The following is a 22380-nucleotide window of genomic DNA, read 5'->3' on the forward strand; positions in this document are numbered from 1 at the left end:
ATTAACAAAAACCCAAAATGGCGAAATGATGAACGTGGGAAGGTTGCTCAGCTGTGTGAGATAACCTCTGAGGGGGGGGGGGGGGGGGGGGGGGCGGAGAAAGAACGCTTCACAGCTCAAAGGAGAACTGAAAAGAAGTTAAATCAAACCAAAGGTTCAGACAGGGAGGGAATATTTCCCTGCAGCTGGAATAACTGGAAAGTGATGGCGTCCGGGAATAGACAGGATTTTGTTTCACACGGCGTTTGAAAATTTTAAAAACTGCTATGTTCAGATAGTTTCATTTCTTTTCTTTTCGTTTTATTTATTGTGGATTAAATAGCTACAATATTTTAATATCATATTCACAAACCTTCTGTTAAAGACAAATGTGAAATAAAATCCATCAAACCAACCCTCACAGAAAACTGATGTCGAGGTGCAATCTCCTGGAGAATCCCTGCCTACTTATTCCTACGCGGGCTCCATGGCTATATACAGACCTGGAGATAGCAGGAGGCCATTCGGCCTTTCAATCCTGCTCCACCATTCAAGGGGAAACAGGTGACCATCCAGCTCAGTCTCCTTTTCTTGCTGCGTTCCAATCCCCTTTTATGACTTTATCTCTAAGAACTATATCTATGTTCTCCTTTGGCTTCACTGCTTTTGTTCCAGTGACGTTGCTGTGTTACTGTGTGGGTGTAGGCAAGGGTAATGTGATGGTGCTGCCTCCTGGAAGACGCACTCAGCCTCCCTCATCATCCTGCAGTAACATCAACTGGATTTCAGCAACTAGAGATAGAAACCATTTCCAGGATGTGGGCATCACGGTCTCAGCCAGCATTTATTCCCCATCTCTCGTTACCCTTGAGAAGATGGTAGTGAGCTGCTGTCTTGAACCATTCACAGTCCATTTGGCGCAGATAGACCGACAATCCTGTGAGGGAGAGTGTTGCAGGATTTTGGTCAAGTGATTCTCTATCTTTGGTTCTTCAAATGCTGGTTAACTTTATCATGATCGGCACATGAGTTTGAGATTTCAGTCAGCAAATCTTCACCATCTAGCACCCTGTATAAAGGAATATGTACAGGTTAGAAATTCAGAACAGACAATTCTAGCTTCTCTGGAATATCCTTTCCCCCTTTCTCCCCCCAAAGCTGTAATGCTCCAGCCCACTTATTACTCTCTCCCACCATTCTGCCTCTGCTGTCCCTAATGTACACCCTCCCCATTCTCATGGAGTGACTGGTAAACAGACCCATGCCACCACTTCCTGTCCTGGTTAGACTCTGCACCCTTTCTGGGTTTACTCCATTTCCCTTCAGTTACTGCAAGTCAATAATGTAACAGGAGAATAAATCAAAAGGAAACAGAAAGGGTGGTAGCAGATCCTGTACAGAAGAGGAACCTTCAGTCTGGGAGAATGGGTAAGACCCTTCTTTGTTTCCCATTGGTCGATTCCCAGCATTATGACAAGTTGGGGATGGAACTTGGGCCCATGTGGGTGTGGTGACACTTTGACCCCCCCAACCCATCAATACTACAAGCTGATACGTTCCTTCTCCAGGAAATCACAACGTCAAATGCTTTCCGCTAATTACCCCAAAGCACATGCTCCAAAGTCCGCCCATATTCTGTACATGTGCAGTGCTAGGCTTCCCCACACATGCGTGGTCCCTGCCTCAGGGATTGTGGGAGATGTAGCCCCCATGAAGCCACTGGAGATATGTTTATTGATAGTGAATGAAAAGTGAGGGATGGAGGGTCTTGTGTATAGGATCCCCATTCAGACACGGGCTGGTACTGGATTTTACTGAGACATCTGCTTCCACAACCTGATTTCTGACATAAGGAACATTGATTTAGCCAATTGCGGAGTGGGGAGGTTAATAAGGGGTAGCAGATTTTAAGCAGATGTAGCTCAGTGGTTAGCACTGCTGCCTCACAGCGTCAGGGACCCGGCTTTTATTTCAGCCAGAGTCGACTGTGTGGAGTTTACACGTTCTCAGCATGTCTGGGTGGGTTTCCTCGGGTGCTCGAGCTTCCTCCTACAGTCCAAAGATGTGTAGGTTAGGTGGATTGCCTATGCTAAACTGTCCACAGTGTCCATGTATGTGCCGGTTAGGCCATTAGCCATGGGAAATGCAGGGTTACAGGGATAGAGTGGGTCTGAATGGGATGCTCATCATAGGTTGTTGTGGAATCGATGGATGAATACCCTGTTTCTGCACTACAGGGACTCTATTATATTCTCATGAAGAAGAATGTACTTGTCTCAATGTGTTGCAAATCTGTGGAATTCCCTATTGAAAATGCGGTGGATGCCAGGACAATGAGTAGATTTAATGAAGCGAAGCAGATGTTTATTTTGCAATGAGATGAAGGGTGAGAGAGAGCAGGTGGGAAAATCTATCTGAGACCGAGGTGAGCTCAATCATCATGGTATTAAATGGTGGAGCTGGTTCAAAGGGCTGCATTGCCTCCCCTGTGCCCAGGGCTTATCTTCTTATGGTAATAACTGGAATGCTGAATTAAAACTCACCATCTTCACCAAAGGAGATTTGGGAAAATGCAGGATAGTCAGGTGGATTAGCGTTCCAAATTTAGGTAGTGAGGAAGCGTGTAGGAGATAATGATTTTGCAATTTTAAACTGAGGGGGACAGTGATTTATAGTTTTCGACTGTGCAGTACATTCACACCGTCCAGAATACTCTGTTGTGAATATCTATCCTATACTTTACTACAAAGCCAAGGTCTTTGAGAATGAAATGCAAAACTCCCAGATAACATTGTCGCACCTCGTAATCTGATAAAAGACTTCTGATAAATCTGGTTGAATTTAGAATACAGCTGGAATGCCGGAAGATTAGATCCAATCCCAAGATCCAGTGCTTAAACAAAGGAGACTACAATAGGATGAGGCAGGAGTTGGCTAATGTAGACTGGAAGCAAAGGCTTTATGTATGGGAAAGTTGTCGGACAGTGGGGGAATATCAAAGCAATTTTTCAAAGTGCTCAGCAAAAGTTTATATCAGTGAAAAGGAAGGACTGTAGGAAAAGGCGTAATCTGCCGTGGGTTTCTGAGGAAATAAGGGAGTCTATCAAATTGAAATAGAAGGCATACAAATTGGCAAAGACCAAGGAGAAACTAGGAGATTAGAAAAACTTTAAAGATCAACAGAAAGCGAAATGGGATTGGGGGAGAAAAAAGTGATGAGTAGCTATCCCCAGGGCCAGAATAGCAGTTTACCCTGCTAGAGGGGAACCTATTGTGTGTGGAACATATGGCCTCTGTAATTGCTGAAGCACTTAACTGTTACCATAGAGATAATCCTGATCAAATTAAAAATCACACCACACTCCAAAGGCTTGTACTTCCAAATAAACCTGTTGGACTATAACCTGGTGATGTGTGGTTTTTAACTTTGTCCACCCCACCACCGGCTCCTCCACATCAGAATCCTGATAGATACCCCACTGAAGCTGAAGCGTCTGTCAGATACTTGAGGGAGCCACAGGGGTGTGGGGGGAGGGGTGTGTGTTTTAACCACAAAGTGCTGAACTGAACTGGACTTTCTAATTGCCATTGCCATGGAGATAATACTGAGAGACAGTCTCTATTCAAAGTCCCAAACCACCAAGGTATAAGAATGGGAGCTGTACATCGGACAGGCGGGGAGTTAACTGATGCTGCCTGGAGGTGTTCTGCATGTACACTATCCATGTAACTGCCATGTTTCATCAATAAAGACTCAAAGAAGACCTCTCAGAGTTCTGTGCCTAGTTATTCCTATCCAGTAGGGTTCAGGAAGATGAGGACACAGCAGTCAGTCTTCACAGTGGAGGATATGAAGAACATGCCAGTAATTGATAAGGAGACTGAGGAAGGTGAGGACCTAGATAATAACCATGATCGTGAAAGAGTTAGAGCTGGACAAGCTAATGGAGTTAAAGGTAGACAAGTCTCATTGCCCTGATGGAATACATCCCAGGATACCAACAGAGTTAGTGGGAGAAATAGCAGATGCACTTAGAGTCATAGCATCCTGCAGCAGAGAAAGGCCCTTTGGCCCAAACTGGCCCATGCTGACCAGAATGTCCATCCACACTAACCCCATTTCCCTGCACTTGACCCATCTGCTTATGAACCTTTCCTATCCATGTATTTGTCCAAATGTCTTTTACCTGTTGTGAGTGTACCCACCTCAACCACTTCCACTGGCAGCTCATTCTATATTCATACAACCCTCTGTGTAAAACAGTTGCCCCTCAGCTTCCCTTTTATTCTTTCTACTCTAACCTTAAACTGATCCAATCAAGCCGTCCAATCCTTGAGTTCCTGGGAAAAAGACTGAGTGCATTCGCCTTATCCATGCCTCTCATGGTCTTATACACTTCTAGAAAAGAACCCCCTCAGTTTCCTCTGCTCTAAACATAAAATCCTCACTTCTCCAACCTCTCCCTATAACTCAGACCGCTGAGCTCTGGCAACATCCTTGTAAATTGTTCTGCACTTTTTACAGTTTAATAACTGAAACCTACATTACATTCATCATATTTCCAGTGTTTCCCCACAGCGCTGGAACCAACGTGACAATGCCAATGGATTACAATCCATGCTCGAGAATGAACTCCTTGACAACAATCCTGCTTTCATAGTGCTTCCCATGGTGTAGGTATCCTTGTGTCTTTAATGAACCATGCAGCCAGAAAGACTTGTCCTTCTACAAAGCAAAGTTGTGGCTTAATTGTTCCTGGGAAATGTGGCATGATTTTCCAGACTTTCAAAAGCAAATGAAATCTCTCTCCACACTCACCATGCTGACATGGACTTGGCAGTGTCTCAGTACTTTTCCAGTCACACTGAGATTTGAAATATTTGCCCACGGACAGAATGCACACCTTTCCTTCCAGATGAAAAGGCCAATGATATTCAGATCGGCACAGATCAAGTAACCATCAGATCTGAACATGAAGTTCAATTTGTATTTCTCATCCGCAAATCAACCCTTTCAGTACCATACAACAGAGCACACAAGTTACCACTGTTAATACAGGATGGAAATTCATAAGACAATCGTAGTATTAAACTGTAGTTTCCTTGTTCCCCCAAAGCTTTAAACCTCAGTCTCACAATTTCTCTCTTCTGTGAACTGAAATCCAAACCAATCCCCCCACTTCTTTCCTCCACACCCAGTTCTCACACACACTTTCTTCGAACTCAGTTTCCTAGCTCCTGATGAGAACCATCCTGCATACACTGCTTCCTGCTCACTCTGGCCAAGACCCATCTTACTAAAATGAGTCAAATTAGAATTTTAATTGCAGGCCCATCCTTGTCTCTTTCCATAACAACCCTGAATCTTCACAAAACAGTTCTGATAACTTTCTGCAAAACGCTGCCCCACTGATAGTCTGATCACATGTCAGGGTAGCAAGAGAAGGGCCATTCCCCTGGGTCCTGCTCCCAGAGGGATGAAGCTGCTAATGATAGATTAATCCCTCACACCCACAGCCTCCTTCCCAGGCACTGACCCATATTGCGCATACTCCCACAATTGGTCAGCACTGCGCCCGTGCACTGGTCTCCCCTCCTACAGCACGTGCTCCCGATCATACAGGAGTCTGGGTGATTGACAGCAGCTGCTGCCCAATATATCAGAATCCCTACAGTATGGAAACAGGCCCTTCGGCCAAACAAGTCCATACCGACCCTCCAAACAGTAACTTACACAGACCCATTCCCCCTAATAATGTAACTAATACTATGGGCAATTTCAAATGGCCAATTCACCTGCCCTGCACATCTTTGGATTGTGGGAGGAAATCCGCTCAAACACGGGGAGATTGCGCAAACTCCACACAGACAGTCGCCCGTGGCCGGAATCGAACCCGGGTACCTGGTGCTGTGAGGCAGCAGTGCTAACCACTGAGCAGTCTCTATAGAGTGGAGGGGGCGGGGCGGGAGGACTGGGTGAATGGGATTGTGAACAGTGAATGAAAGTGGAGGACACTGGGCGATGGACAGGTCAGTGAGGGACAGGATCAGTGCAGCAGCAGGAGGGGATCCTGGACAAACTGAGCAATGGGAGAGTCTGACAGGAGAGAAACTACAGGAAGGTTCTGTTTGGAGACTCAGGCAGGGACAGCTGGGAGACTGTATGGCCTGAGGGCTTGGGCAGGTTTACTAATCAGCCTCTTCAAAGATGCTGTTTCTCAACTCTGAGACTGATCCTCCTAGTCCAGAGGTAAGGACACCACCATTTCCTGGTGGGCAAGGGATAAAGAGACTGCCTTTCAAAAGGAACTCCCCTGTGTTGGTGACATGAACAAGACTCAATACAGACTCACTGAGAAAATGCTGGCGTCCTTGAACTTCATCCAGAATATTAACACCTATAACTGGGCAACGCAGACCCCAATGTACAGAGTTAAATCCTGGATACCAATAACAGCTTTGTGCATGGGAAATCATATCTCATGAATTTGACTCAGTTTTTTTGAAGAAGTAACAAAGAGGATTGCTGAGGTCAGAGCATGGACATGATCTACATGGACTTCAGTAACGTGTTTGACAAGGTTCCTCATGGGAGACTGGTCAGCAAGGTTAGATCGCATGGAGTACAGAACTGGCCCGAAGGTAGAAGGCAGAGGGAGCTTTTCAGGCTGGAGGCCTGTGACCAGTGGAGTCTCACAAGGATTGGTGCTGGATCCACTACTTTTCATCATTTATATCCATGATTTGGATGTGAACATAAGAGGTATTGTAAGTAGGTTTGCAGATGACACCAAAATGGGAGGTGTCGTAGACAGTGAAAAAGATTACCTCAGAGTACAAGAGGATCTGGATCAGATGGGTGAATGGGCTGAGGAGATCAGTTTAGAAAAATGTAAGCTGCTGCATTTTGGAAAAGCAAACTTTAGCAGGACTTATACAGTTAATAGTAAGTTCCAGGGGAGTCCTGCTAAACAAAGAGTCCTTGGAGTGCAGGTTCATAGTTCCTTGACAGTAGAGTAGCAAGTAGATAGGATAGTGAAGGCGGCAGTTGGTCTGCTTGTCTTTATTGGTCAGAGCATTGAGTATAGGGGTTGGGAGGTCATATTGCGGCTGTACCGGACATTGCAAAAGGTGCCGAATCAATATACCATAGAATTCTGTTCTCCTTCCTATCAGATGGATGTTCTTAAACTTTAAAGAGATCAGAAATGAAGTATAGCATGTTGCCAGGGTTGGATAGGCTGTTTTCCCAGGAGCGGCAGAGGCTGAATGGTGACCTGAAAGAGATTTTTAAAATCAGGCTGGGCGTGGATAGGGTAAATAGACAAGATATTTGCCCTGCAGTGGGGGAGTACAGAACTAGGGGACTGGGAGGGAGGATAGGCAGGTAGACAGGGGGTGGGTGGGTGGAGAGGGGTGGGACTGAAATGGGTGGGGAAAGAGAGGGGGGACAGAGAGGGGTGGCATAGAGACAGATGAGGACAGAAAGTGGGATTAGAAGGGAGGGGAACAGACAGGGGGAACAAAGGGACAAAGGGGGGGGGGCGAATGACAGAAAGGTGAAACAGACCCGGGGGTGGGGGGAGATGGCAGGAGGAACAGGCCGACAGAGGGGGAAAAACAGGCCGACGGGTTGAGGGGAATGTGGACAGGCCGACCGGGGGGGGGGGGGTGGAGAGACAACCAACAAAGGAGGGAAGTGGGGGGGCAGAGGGAACAGGCCGACGAGTTGAGGGGGGAGAGACAGGCCGATGGGGGGGGTGGGACAGCAGACAGAGCAGGGGAAGATGCGGAGAAGATGGAGAGTTATTTTATAGATCTAAAACTCAACCATGTTCCTGTTTTCTCCTCCTCACCTTAATTCCCTCTGAAAGTCTCAGAACAACTGCGTAGTTCTTGGAAAGTAGAGTTTCAGGGAGATCAGGTGCTCAACGTGGCATTTGGGACACTACCATTGAATGGAATGTGCTGATCAATAAATGTACTCTGGTTCGATTCCACTGTCTGTGTGGTGTTTGCACATTCTCCCTGTGTGTCTGCGTGGGCTTTCTCTGGGTGCTCTTAATTTCCTCCCACAAATCCAAAGACATGCAGGTTAGCCGGATTAGCTATGGGTAATGGCAGGTTACAGAGTTAGGGTGGAATGCTGTTCCGATGGTTGGTATGGTTTCATGGGCCGAAAGGCCTGTTTCCACACTGTAGGGATTCTGTCACTGAGTATAGGGATTAGGCGGGCACGTTGTGACTGAGTAGGGCATTGCTGAGGCCAGTTTTAGAATACTGTATTCAATTGTGGTCTCCCTGATTTCAGAAAGATGTTACCAGAATAGGACTCAACGTCTTAATGACAAGTTCCTGGGAAGTGTTGACAGACAAACAGACCATGCAGTGTGGGTTGATAGTTCCTTGAAAGTGTGGTTGAAGGTAGACAGGTCGGTCAAAGTGGTGTTTGGTATGCTAGCTGTTATTGGGCAGTGCATTAAGTATAGGAGTTGGGAGATCATGTTTCGGTTGTACAGTTTATTGGCTCAGCCAAATTTGGAATCCCCAGACTGCTTTCAATTCCAGTCTCCCTGCTATAGGAAAGACGTTGGGAAACTTGCAAGAGTTCTGAAAAGTTTTACTAGGGTGTTTCCAGTATTGGAACATTTGAACCATAGGGAGAGGCTGAATAGGCTGAGGCTATTTCCCTGCAGCACTGGACACTTTAGGTGGCTTTATTGAACTTTATAAAATTATGAGGAGCAATGATAGCAATGGTTTCTTTTTTTTCCCCCAGAGTAGGGGAGACCAAACAAATGCGAATCTTTTTTCCAAGGTGGAAATGACAAATTCTAGAGGAGAGATGGCAAGTTTAAAGGATGTGAAAACCGAAACCAACTGAAGATGGTGGAAACCAGGCAGAGAAACAGAAGTTTCTGGAAAAGCTCAGCAGGTCTAGCAGCACCTGTGAAAAGAAATTAGACTTAAGGTATCTGAGGAAGGGTGACCAGACCCAAAACTTTAACTGATTTTTCTTCACAGATGCTGCATGACCAGCTGAGCATTTCCAACAACATCTGTGCAAGTTTAAAGGGAGTTGTTTGGAGTATATACCTGAGAGGAACTTTATAAAGTGCGAGTCAGACCACATCTGGAGTAATGACAGAAGGTTTGGTCCCTTTATTTAAGGAAATACATCATTCCATCAGAGGCATTTCACAGAAGATTGACTGGGATGATCCCTGGTTTACAGGGATTATCTTTTAAGAAAAGGCTGAAGAAGTTGGGACTCTACTCACTGGATTTGGGAAGAATGAGAGGGGATCTCATTGTAACATGTAGGATTCTTAAGGAGTTTGACAGGGTAAATACGGAGAGGATGTTGCCCATCATGAGGGAGTCTGGAACCAGATTCTGGGTCAGTCACGGAATCACGGATTCTGTTTTGGATTCGTCAAGTTTGAGGCAACACCGACACAGGTCAGGGGTTTCAGTTGCAATGGAGCTGGGGTGAGGTGGAGACAAGAAAGATTTTAAGAGATTGTAATTCCTGGTGTTTGTGATTGTGTAAATGTCTGATCAGAAGGTCACCTTGGGGTCAGATATGAGAGCAATATTGTGAAGAGTGTGGTTCTGCCTCAGACAGTTCCCAGGGAGAGAGAGGGGCTCAGCAGTAAGGGAAAGTAATTTGTAATAGCAACTGAAGGCAATGGGTTTAACCATTGCAATGTTCTGTTGCAGGAAATTGCAGCCAATCCCGTAGTGGGAGTGTGATGAGCAGTTTGATAACTGAGTAATGGAGAGGGATGATGGGGAGGGAGAGCTGGGCATTGTCAGTGTACATGTGAAACCTAACACGGTGCTCTTGGACAATGTCACCTCCTGGCAGTATGTAGGTGGGAAACAGGAGGGACCAAGGATAGATCCTTAAGGGACACCAAATACAAGGAATTCAGAAAGGAAAGGGAGAGTCGGGATGGAGTAGGTTTTTGCATAAACGGTGGGGTCAAATATTAGTTTGTAGCAGAATGGGAGAGAAGGACATAACCAGAAAATACAGACAGGTAGAACAAGGAACAATATCTGTGAATTGGGGAGGGGGGGTGATGAGGAGGAGGAGCAGCCCGACTCCAAAAGCACTATTCCTCCATCAGTGACATCACCCAACTCCACCCTAGTCTCAGCCCATTTACTGAAATACTCGTCCATCCCTGTGTTATCTCCAGACTTCATTATCCAAACACACTCCTGGCCAGCCTCCCACATTCAACTTACATGTAATCTCAAGAGTATCTAAAACCCTACTGCCCAAGTGCTCACTTGTACCAAAACTTGTTGATTCATCAAAAGGCTCCTATTAACAAGCAACAATTTAAAATTCTCACCCTTGATGTAATTCCTGGTTGTCAACATCCCTGTCTCCCTGCACCACACAACCTGTGAGATCCCGACAACTCATTTTCTTTCAGACTCCCAACGATGATTATTCATTGCTTCACCTGTCGCCAAGGCAACACGGTCTGGAACTCCCACCCTAACGCCCTCAGACTTGCTTTCCTCCTTTAAGGTATTCCTGAAAACCTGCTTATTAGGCATTTCTTTTGATCACCTGAACTAATATGGCCTTATGTCAGAAGTTCTCAATAGTATTTCTGTGGAATTATAACCATGATAAAAAAAAACTGTTGTTGATTTGCACATACATTGTCAACTCTTCACTATCGCTGAGTGAATAATCTATAACAGCTCTTACTCAACGACATTGTGGGTACACCTTCACCACACGAACTGCAGCTCTACAAGGAAGTCAAACATCACCTTCTCCACAGGCAATGGGGCTTTGGCATTAATCACTGGTATCTGTGGAGGGAGAACTACACAGTTGATATTTCAGGGAGTGCAAAATGCATTATAGGGAGGGAAAATGGTGCAGAATTTGGATTTTGAAATTTGTGTTTTACAATGTGCACTAAGTTCTGTAAAGCCTCTCATCCCATACCATGAAAATTTCCTTCTCTTCCTGGTCAATATGTCTTTCCTTTCCCCTGCCCTTCACCTTCACACATTTCCAATGCCTTGGGCACAACAGTGTGCTGTCAGTGAAGTTTATCACGTGGTTGAGTATTGCCCCGCCCCTCATTCACTCCGATTGGTTGAAGGACCAACTAGCACCTCTAGCCCCCTTTCCCCAACTCTTATTGGTGCTGCGCTGACATCAATAATCCAAGGCTCATTGTGGGCTGGAGCATGCTCAGTGCTTCCTGCTTTTGCTGCTGTTCCTCAGGTATGAGAGAGAGAGGGCTCATCCCTGTTTCTCCTGATGTCAGACAACAACAACAACTACCTGCATTATATGGAGCCTTTCACAATGACAAATTTCCTAAAATGCTTCATAAATGATAGAAATGTTGATTAAAGAGAACGATTTTTAGATACATCTTTAAGGTGGAGAGAGGGAGTTAGGGAGGATATTCGAAAGGTTTGTGTCCTCGGCAACTCCAATCGTGGAGTGATATAGGGGGGGAACAGCTTATACTGGAGACAGTTAGTGGCTAACCATAGGTTAACCACCTCACGTCATAGCCCCCCCTACCCCACACACCAGGACTTGTTCTCACAGCCTGCCATTACACCCTACCTATGGTTAGCCACTAACAGTCTCCATTAACAGCTAATCACCTTCCCCCAGCCAGACGGTTATCCCCTCCTTTATCCAACCGTTCTTCTCACTCTATCCCCACCTATCCTTTACTCCTTTTATCTTCCCCCCCACACGAACTTCTGCACATAAACTGACTTTTTTTCTCAGTAACATCTGTCCTGAGGAAGGGACACTGGGTCTGAAACGTTAACTCTGATTTCTCTTCACAGATGCTACCAGACCTGCTGAGCTTTTCCAGAACCTCCTGGTTGTTGTTTCTGATTTACATCTTCCTCAGTTCTTTTGGTTTTAATTTACCGGGAGTTTGTAATTCAGGTCCCACAGCCTCTGCTGTCTCTCCCAACCCCAAACAGTGACACTGCACCTGCACAGCTCATGGACAGGTGTTGTCTTGCTGGCCACACCCCTCATTCACTCCCATTGGCTGCAGGACCACACAGCCTCTCCTCCCATTGGTCTGGAGCTGCCATCAATCAGCCGGGCCCCATTGTGATGAGAGTGGAGGGCTAATCCCTCTTTCTGCCCTGGGATGAGCTTCATCATTCACAGTGAATGGGGCAGTATCACAGACCACAGGGCCTGGGGGCTATTCAGCCCATTGGGGCTGTACTCTCTCCCTCTGGAGATGCTGCAAATCCGTCCCAAGTCCCCTCCCATGTGCCCATAGCCCCCCAAATCTTTCCTTAAAAAGTAAAATTCCAAGTCTGTTTCAGAATACCTGCTGAATCTGTGTCGTTCAGACTGTTCCAGATGCTCAGAACTTACTGAGTAAAATAGTGTTCACATTTTCACCTTGTATTATTTGCCAATTACTTGAAAGTAGTTACTAAAAATTGTGACAGTGTGAACAATTCCTCTCTCTCTCTGCAAATTCAAGATCTTGGAACCAAATCTGCACCAGATCGAAATCACTGCTTCACCTTCTCAGCTCCAAGGATAATTATCTGTGCTTCAGCTAGCTCTCCGCAAAATAGAGGAATGCATCTTAATTTATTAAGATCAAAGAAACAGACCTTCCGTCCAATTCGTCCGTGCCAACGAGGAATCCTAAACTAATGGATTCCCATTTACCAGCTATTGGCCTGTATCCATCAAAACCCTTCCTATTCATGTACCCAGTTGGAAGCCTTTTAAATGTTGTGATTTTATCAGCCTCCACTACTTCATCTGGTAGCCCCTCCCATACACACACCACACTCAGCTTGAAAACGTTGCCATTTAGATCCCTTTTAAATCTTTCCCCTCTCAACTTAAACCCAGGTGCTCTAGTTTTGGACCCACCTAACCTGAGGAAAAAGGATGCCAGCTGCTCACCTTATTCACACCCCTCGTGATTTTATAAATCTCCATGAAGTCACCTCTCAGTCTTTGACTCTCCAGAGAAAATAGCCCCAGCCTATTCAGCCTCTCCCAGTAGCCCAAATCCTCCAATCCTGGCAACGTTTTTGTAAATCTTGTCCAAACCTTTTCAAGTTTCACAACATCCTTCCCAGAACAGGGAAATTCAAACTGAAAACAGAATTCCAGAAGTGGCTTAATCAATGTCCTGTCTAGTCACAATATGACATCCCAGCTCCTGTATTCAATGCATTGACCAATAACGGAGAGCGTTAATGGAGTCCCATTTGCCAGCAGTTCACCCTTATCCGTCTAAACCCTTCCTCTTCATGTACCCAATCAAATGCCTTTTAAATGCTGCAATTGTACTAGCCTTCCTCTGGCAGTTCATTCCATACTTGCAATGCCCTCAACATGAATAAGATGCCCCTTAGATCCCTTTTAAATCTTTTCCCTCTCACCTTATGCCTGTACCCTCTCGTTCTGGACCCACCAAACTTGGGAAAAAGTCCCTGACTGCTCACCTTATCTATGCCCTTCATGATTTTATAAGATCACCTCTCAGCCTCCAACTCTCCAGGGAAAATAGTCCCACCCTATTCAGCCTTTCCCAATAGCTCAAACCGTCCAACCCTGGCAAAATCCTTGCAAATGTTTTCTGAACCCTTTCAAGTTTCTCAACATTATTCCAAGAACAGGGAGATTGGAACTGAAAACAGAATTCCAGAAGGGCCTTAATCAGTTCCCTGTCCAGCCACAATATGACATCACAACAGCTGCATTCAATGCATTGACCAATAACGGGGAGCGTACCAAATGCTGCATTCACTCCCTTGCTTACCTGTGACTCTACTTTCAAGGAACTATGAACTTGCACTCCAAGGTCCCTTTGTTCAGCAATGTTCCCCAGGACTTTACCATTAAGTGTATAAGTCCTGCCCTGATTTGCCTTTCCAAAATACAACAGCTCACATTTATATAAATTGGACTCCTACTGCCATTCCTTGCTCCAATGGCTCATCTGATCAAGATCCTGTTGTATTCTGAACTAACCATATTCACTATCCACGACATCTCCAATTTTGGTGTCTTCTGTAAACCTACTGACCATACCTCATATATTCACATCCAAGTCATTTATTTAAGGGCCCTATATCCACCCTTGCAAGCCTCCAGTCCGCAAAGCAACCCTCCAAATCCTCTGTCTCCTCCCTTCAAGGTAGTTTTGTAATGGCTTGCTCTCCCTGCATTCCATGTTATCTAACCCTGCTAACCAGTCTGCTTTGTGGAACCTTGTTGAATGTCCATATTAACAACATTCACCGCCTGGCGTAATCAATTTTCTTTGTCACTTCAAAACACTCACTCAAGTTAGTGAGACCCAATTGTGCATGTACAAAGCCACATTGACTCTCCCTGATCATTCCTTACCTTTCCAAACACATGGATATCCTGTCCCTCAGAATCCCTTCCAACAACTTGCCTGCCACTGACTTCAGGCTCACTGTTTTCTTGTTCCATGGCCTCTCCTTACCACCTTTTAAAAATAATGGCACCTCACCTGTCGCTATCAACGATACAAATACCCCAGGAGAGGCCCAACAATCACTTCCCTAGATTTCCAGAAAGTTCCAGGATACACCTGATCAGGTTCCAGGGCTTTATCCACCTTGATGCGATTTAAGACATCCAGTACCACCTCCTCTGTAACATGGACACTTTTCAAGTTATCACTGTTTATTTCTAAAAAAAAAACTCTAGAGTTTCCATATACTTCTCCAGTAAAAATGACGTGAAATATTTGCATATCGTTCGCACCCGCTGTGGTTCCATAGACAGCCTTGTTGACCTTTAAGGGGTCCTATTCTCTGGTCCAGTTAATCTTTTGTCTGTGATATATTTGTTTAATCTCTTTGGATTCTATTCCAGGACATCCCAGAAAGGCCTACTTCACGGACCGTAATTTTCCTCTGACTTGATCAACAATGCCCTCCAACACATACCCTCCACTTCCCTCACCTTCACCTTTACCCCACCCCTCCAGCCACAATAAAGAATATAACCCTGCAGTCTTCACCTTCCACCCCACTAATCTCCAGATACAGCGCATTAACCTCTTATTTCTGCTACATAAAGTCAGACCCCACCACCAGACACAAATTTCCCTCTCCAACCCCTATCTGTGTTCTGCAGAGACCATTCCCTCTGCACCTCGCATGTTCGGTCCATACCCTCCCACCAACCCATGCTCCACACCCTTGACCCTCCCTTGCCGCCACGGGAATGTAAAACGTGCGGCCACACCTCCTTCTGACCTATGTCCAAGACCCCAAAAGGATCTTTTCACATCAGGCAGAGATTTGCCTGCACATCCCAAAACCTCATATACTGCATCTAGACACTATGGGAAATTTAACGTGGTTCATCCAACTAACCTACACATCTTTGGACTGTGGGAGCAAACTGGAACACCTGAAGGAAACCCTTACAGATACTGGGGAGAATGTGCCAACTTGAACACAGGCAGTCACCTGAGGCTGGAATCAAACCCAGGTCCCTGGTGCTGAGGCAGCAGAGCTCACCACTGAGCCACAATACTGTGGGATCTTTGGTGCTGATGTGCTGCCCCACTGATACCTCAGTCACTCACCCTGCCTCATGTCCTGATGACGGAGTGAAATTATCCTTTGACAGTTAATCCAGAGACCCAGATAATGATCTGGGGATCTGGGTTTGAATCCCATCACGGCAGATGGTGGAACGTGAATTCAATAAATATCTGGAAAAAAAATCATCTAGTGACGACAAGGAATCCACTGTCAATTGTTGGAAAAACCAATGTGGTTCACTCATGACCTTTAGGGAAGGAAAGTGCCATTCTAACCTGGTTTGGTCTGCATGGGACTCCAGACCTATAGAAACGTGGTTGACTCTTAACTGCCCTCTGGGTAAACGCAGCAATAAATGCTGGCCGAGCCAGTGACAGCCTCATCTTGTGAATGAATAAAGAAAACAGGTCAGGCTTTGTCCCTTCTCTAGTAGGTACATCCTACAAACTGAATCAGAAATGTTCTCGTACATACTGAACAAATACCTTTCCATCCAAGCCCTTAACACTACAGCACTCCGAGGCCATGTTGGTAAAGTTAAAACCCCTTATCATTGCAACTACATTATTCTTACAGATAACTGAGATCTCTCGGTAAAATTTTGTCTCAATTCCCTGCTGACTATTGGGAGAGGGTCTATAATACAATCCCAATAAGATGATCATCCCTTTCTTATTTCTCAGTACCACCCAAATAACTGCCTGGATGTACTCCAAGGAATATCCAAAGATGCCACTCCCCCTGCTCTGTTGCCCCCTTCCAACCTTGCTATAGCATCTATACCCTGGAAAATTAAGCTGTTAGTCCTATCCATCTCTGAATATTGCCTCTGTAATTGCTATAATATTCCAGTGCCATGTTGTTCAAAACCATAGCCTGAGCCCATCTGCCTGATTTGTCAGGTCTCTTGCACTGAAATAAATGCAGTGTAACTGGTCCGTCCCATCTCATTCTGTGACTTGCTCTTGCCTGCCTTGACAGTCTGACCTGTGAACAGTACCAGTCTCAGACTCGCCTCTTTTCTCACTATCTCTTTAGGATTACCCTGAATCCCTCACTCGTTTAATGCCTCCCGAGTGGCACGAGCAAATCTCCCTGCTCGTCAGGACCCCAGGCTTTCCCCTTCCCATGCCATTGGTACCAATGTACAATGACCTCCCACTGGTTATCCTCCCCTTTGAGAAGATTCTGAAAAATCTCTGAGTCATCCTTGACCCAGGCACCACCCCATTCTGATGTCTCACGGTCAGCTGTAGAAACAGCAGACTGTGCCCCTGACTAGAGAGTCCCCTATCACCATTGATCATGTGGAGCTGGATATACCTCACATTACAGTAGAGCCAGTCTCAGTCACAGTAACTTGACTGTCAGTGTTACATTCCCCTGAAAGTCTATTACCAACTACATTTTCCAAAACAGTATACTTGTTTGAGAGGGGTGATAGCCATAGAAGACTGCTGTACTACCTGCCTACCCCTCCTAGCTTTCCTGGAGGTAACCCACCTACCTGACTGTATCTGCAGTATCCTGCAATCCTGAGACTGCCCCTTATCACACCCCCCCCCCAGCTCCTGTCAATTCCTCACTGCCTTTAATCACTCCTCCACCAATACATGCGATCCAATTGGATTTACAATCACACTTCCTGCAGACATAACCACAGGATCATGGAGATTCTCCCTAATCGCCCACATCCGACAGGAACAGCACGCCACTCTACAACAGGCCACCTCTCGGCCTTAAGAATCTACAGACCAAGAAAAAGGCACAGTCTTACTGCTCTAAAAATACTGCCCGAGAATAACAATGCTTATGTTTTATATTTTAAACATTTAATCAAGAGACTGTAAGACCTTAAAAAGAAACCCTCACCTTACTCACTATTGTAGATTAAATAAAGTATAGCAGACTAAGATTGATGTTTGAAGATACTGAAACCCACTGAGCTGATACCCGGCTCTGAGTACTTCCAAGGGTGAGGACTCTCTGAGGGCAGCTGTGAAATGTCACTGTTTCTCTTCTCTGTCCACTCCATTTCCAGAGATGTTTATAACTTCACAGCCAGTCAGCTCAGAGAGGTCACTGCTTGGTTTTATTCACTGGGGGTTGCCTTTGCTGCCCAGACCAGTATTGATTGACCACCTTCGTGTTGGAGAAAGTGGTGGTAGACTGTCTTCCTGAAATGCTGCAGTCCATGTACACCACAGTGATATTTGGACAACAATCACCCTCTAGCCCCAAAATCCTCCCTGTCTCTGTAATCCCCCTCCAGCCTCACCACCCTCCCTGTCTCGGTAATCCCCCTCCAGCCTCACCACCCTCCCTGTCTCGGTAATCCCCCTCCAGCCTCACCACCCTCCCTGTCTCTGTAATCCCCCTCCAGCCTCACTGCCCTCCCTGTCTCTGTAATCCCCCTCCAGCCTCACCACCCTCAGCGTCTGTAATCCCCCTCCAGCCTCACCACCCTCCCTGTCTCGGTAATCCCCCTCCAGCCTCACCACCCTCCCTGTCTCGGTAATCCCCCTCCAGCCTCACCACCCTCCCTGTCTCTGTAATCCCCCATCCACCCTCACCACCCTCCCTGTCTCTGTAATCCCCCTCCAGCCTCACCACCCTCCCTGTCTCTGTAATCCCCCTCCAGCCTCACCACCCTCCCTGTCTCTGTAATCCCCCTCCAGCCTCACTGCCCTCCCTGTCTCGGTAATCCCCCTCCAGCCTCACCGCCCTCCCTGTCTCGGTAATCCCCCTCCAGCCTCACCGCCCTCCCTGTCTCTGTAATCCCCCTCCAGCCTCACCACCCTCCCTGTCTCTGTAATCCCCCTCCAGCCTCACCACCCTCCCTGTCTCTGTAATCCCCCTCCAGCTTCAGAAATTACATGTCCTTGATGTAAGATTTTTATTTGGATTCATTGCTGTTTCTTTTACCTCAAAAATGAAAAATAAACCCCCCCCCCCGACAAAAAAAAAAGAGTGAAATATTTTCCACCCAAACAGATTTCTGTTGAGTGACCTTTTGGAGAGGCCGACACATGGACATTTGAGTATTTTATCACAAATTATACATGTAGAATGAGGGAACTTTTTTTTAAAAACTCTGCTAAAAAGGGAGGTAATGGCCAGATGGTATTCTTGCTAGACGAGTAATATATGTAATGTTCTGAGGATTAGGGTTAGAATCCCAACATGGCTGATGGTGGCATCTGAATTCAATACAATCGCGAATGAAAAGGCTAATGATGACCATGAAACTATTGTCGATTGTTAGAAAACACCCATCTGATTCATTAATGTCCTTTAGGGAAAGAAACTGTCTTCCTCACCTGGTCTGGCCGACAAGTGACTCCAGACCCACAGCAATGGAGTTAACTCTCAACTGCCCTCAAGGTAAGCACCCACATCAACTGAGTGAATAAACAAAAAGAGATTTATTTTTAAATCGCGGAGGAGAGCTTTTTAAAAATAAAATTGTGTTTTCAAAATTTAAAAAATGATCACCTTGGTCGGATGGCACTACAGATGCCGCAATAATCAGAGTGAACTAAAGGAACATACAGAGAGATCTCAGATATAAAGTCAGAATAATAAGGTGGTAATAGTAGACGAATCAATTTTGCAAACATTGACTGGGACGACCATAGTGTGAAAGGTTTGGTTGGGAAAGAATTTGTTAAACGAGTCCAAGAAAATGTTCTTTATCAATATGTAAATGTTCCTATCAGAAAGCAAGCAACACCTGAGCTTTTCTTGGCTGATCAGACAGGGCAAGTGACTGAAGTGATCGGATGGGAACAGTTTGGGTGGGAGGAAATTGTGGGCACCATGGAGAAATATTTGGATAATCGATAACTACGGGTGAGCTACCTGATGACTGGAGAGTGGATAATGTTGTACCTTTGTTTGTGAAGGGATAGAAGGAGAAGCCCAGGAACTGTAGACCTCGGAGTCTGACTTCAGTGGTGGGTGACCTGTAGGAGCTCATTCAGAAGGATAGGGTTTACATCTATTTGGAGATTTAAGGAATGATTAGGGACAGTCAACATGGTTACACAAGAGGGTGTCTCACAGACTTGATTGAGCTTTTTAAGGTAGTAACCAAGAAGATCGACGAGGGCAGAGCGTTAGACATTGTTTATTTGGACTTTAGTAAAGCCTTTCACAAGGTTCTGCATGGGAGACTGATTTGTAAAGTTTGATCACATGGGATTCAGGAAGAGCTTGCCAATTGGATACAAAACTAGCTTAACGGTAGGAAACAGAGTGTAGTAGTGGAGGGTTGCTTTTCAGACTGGAGGCCTGTAACCAGTAGTGTTCTACAGGAATCGGTGCTGGGTCCATTTTTGTTTGCCATGCGTGTAGATGTTTTGGGTAAGAATATACAAAGTATGGTTTGTTTGTGGGTGCCATCAAAACTGTTAAAGTGGACAGTAACAAAGGTTATTTATGATTACAAAGGGATCTTGATCAATTGGGTGAATGGGCTGAAGAGGGGCAGACAGAGTTTAATTTGAATAAATGTAAGCTATTACATTTTGATAAAACAGACATCGCCTTTAGCCTCATTAATTAATTTCACTAATTAAAAGTAAGGCCTTGAGTAGTGACAAAGAACAAACAGACCGAGGGGTTCAGGTCTTGTCATATGTAGACAGGGTGGTTCAGAAGGTATTTAGCACACATACCTTCATTGCTCAGACCTTTAGGTAGAGGAGTTGGGACATAATATTGAGGCTGTACAGGATGCTGGTGAGGCCTTTTCTGCAATACTGCGTCCAGTTCTGGTTCCCCGTTACAGGAAGGATGTTATTAGAGAAGGTTCAGAAGATATTTCCCAGGATGTTGCCATGAATGGAGGGGTCGTGTTGAAGGAGTGGCTGGATAGGCTGAGATTTCTGTCACTGGAGTATAGGAGGTTGAGGGGTGAACTTATTAGAGGTTTATAAAATCACAGAGAGTGTAGATAAGATGAATGCCCGGGGGGTCGCAGGGGGATTGAAGACTCAGGTGCATACATTTTGAAGAGAGATGAGAAAGGTTTTAAATAGATTTTAGGATGTTTTATAGATATCCTAACAGATATTAGGATATTTTTACATTTGTGGAATGAACTGCAAGGGGAAATGGTAGCTGTGAATACAATTACAATCTTTAAAAGACCATGGGCAAAAGTTCATAAATAGGAAATATTTGGAGGCAGGTGCAGTTACTTTCATTTGGAATTAGAGTCGACATGGATTGGTTATACCACAGGGTGTGTCTCCATGCTGAATAACTTTAAGACTCTAACTCTCGGTGTCTCTGTAAATTGCTCCATGCTCATAACTCTCTCTATCACTGTCACTTCATCAGCTTCACATCTCTTCCTTATCTCTGTAATTCCTCTCCAGCCTCAGAACCCTCACTATCTCTGGTATCACAAAACATCTGTCTCTGTAACATCATCCATTCTCACAATCCTCCTTGTATTTGTAATCTCCTCGAGTCTCACAAATCTCTGTGCTAAGTGCCTTTCTCTAATTCCAGCCTTGAGGATAGCCCATTTTTAATTCAGATTCATGCACCCTGAGCTCCAGAAATTACTAAACCTCTCTGCTCATTTTCCTCATCAAAACATTAACTAATCATGTATCATCTATTCTAATATCAAAAGGTATTAGATGATCATACAGGGTATGTGTGCTTGATGACCAATATGGATAAGATGGGGGCACTGTGTTAAACAGTTTTATATCAGAGACTCTGACCCCATTTTATTCCGTGTTTCTCTGCGATTCTCTTTTCGAAGCAGATAGGAGTGGGAAGCAGTGGAGAATGTAAATGATCCATGGTCTTCATAGTGAGAAGATTCCACCACCATGGGCTGTTTACCCACCAGCTCCACAATGTCCGATAGCCTATCCAAGCTATTGCGGATCCTAGAACCAGGGAGGTAACATACCATCCTGGATTCATGTCTGTGGCCATAGAAGTGCCTGTCTGTGCATCGACTATTGAATCCCCTGTCACTCTAGCCCTGCCACTCTCTTTCCTCCCACTCTGTGCAGCAGACCTTTCTGTGGTGTCACGAACCTGACTGTTGCTGATTTCCTGAGAGGCTACTCCACCCGTAACCTCCCAACAGAATCCCAAGTGGTATATGTGTACCTGTTTGAGAAGGGGATAACCACTGGGGACTCCTGCACTCCTGCACACCCTTCCTATCTATTTTATTGATCTGATGGTCACCCATTCCCTTTCTGCCTGTGTAACCCTCACCTGCAGTGTGACTAGCTCACTAAACGTGCTGACCATAACATTCTCAGTATTGCAGATGCTCCACAGTGACTCCACTCACAGCTCCAGCTCTGAAAAGCACTTTCCCAGTAGCTGCATTTGGGTCCACTTCCTGCATACATAGCCGTCAGGGATACTGGAAGCGGCCCTTATTTCCCACATTGTGCAAGAGTAGCACACCACGGATCTGAGGGCTCCTATCTCAATGTCTCTCTTTATTCATTTAGTTACTCCCATTAAGAGAATTTAAATGAACTAGCAACCTTCCTTCACACAAACATTTCTATTAAAATCAAAAGCACCAATCTTTACTTAGCCTGTTATGCTTTACTTTAAAAACTGTTAAGAAATACTCCGCAGGTATCACTTAAAAATTGGCTGTTCCCATTGGGATCATGTGAGTTTCTGAATGGCCTGAACCAAAACTGAGTTTCAGCTTCACCTTCTCCCTGTCTCATCTCCCTCTGTTTTCACCCAACTCCAAAACCCACTCATTGAGCCAAGCAGCCCTCACAGTGCAGCCCTGTCATTTTCATTGTC

The 22380-nt window shown here is 45.4% G+C and overlaps 1 long non-coding RNA gene across 2 annotated transcripts in view; it reads right to left on the reverse strand.

Annotated features, from left to right (window-relative positions):
* Window positions 1-211: 211 nt before the first annotated feature.
* The window catches only part of LOC140471848 (uncharacterized), a 30772-nt gene continuing 8603 nt past the window's right edge, over window positions 212-22380 (reverse strand). Inside the window, exons 3-4 of one of the 2 annotated variants that reach the window (XR_011957217.1) lie at window positions 18891-18971; window positions 212-1048 (exon numbers count right to left, since the gene is read on the reverse strand). This is a non-coding gene — a long non-coding RNA (uncharacterized lncRNA). Of the gene's footprint in view, window positions 1049-15811; window positions 15954-18890; window positions 18972-22380 lie in introns of those variants that run through there. The other variant, XR_011957216.1, reaches the window with a different exon arrangement.

The sequence above is a fragment of the Chiloscyllium punctatum genome, unplaced genomic scaffold (genome assembly GCF_047496795.1).
Source record: "Chiloscyllium punctatum isolate Juve2018m unplaced genomic scaffold, sChiPun1.3 scaffold_166, whole genome shotgun sequence".
NCBI classification, from domain to species: Eukaryota; Metazoa; Chordata; class Chondrichthyes; order Orectolobiformes; family Hemiscylliidae; genus Chiloscyllium; species Chiloscyllium punctatum.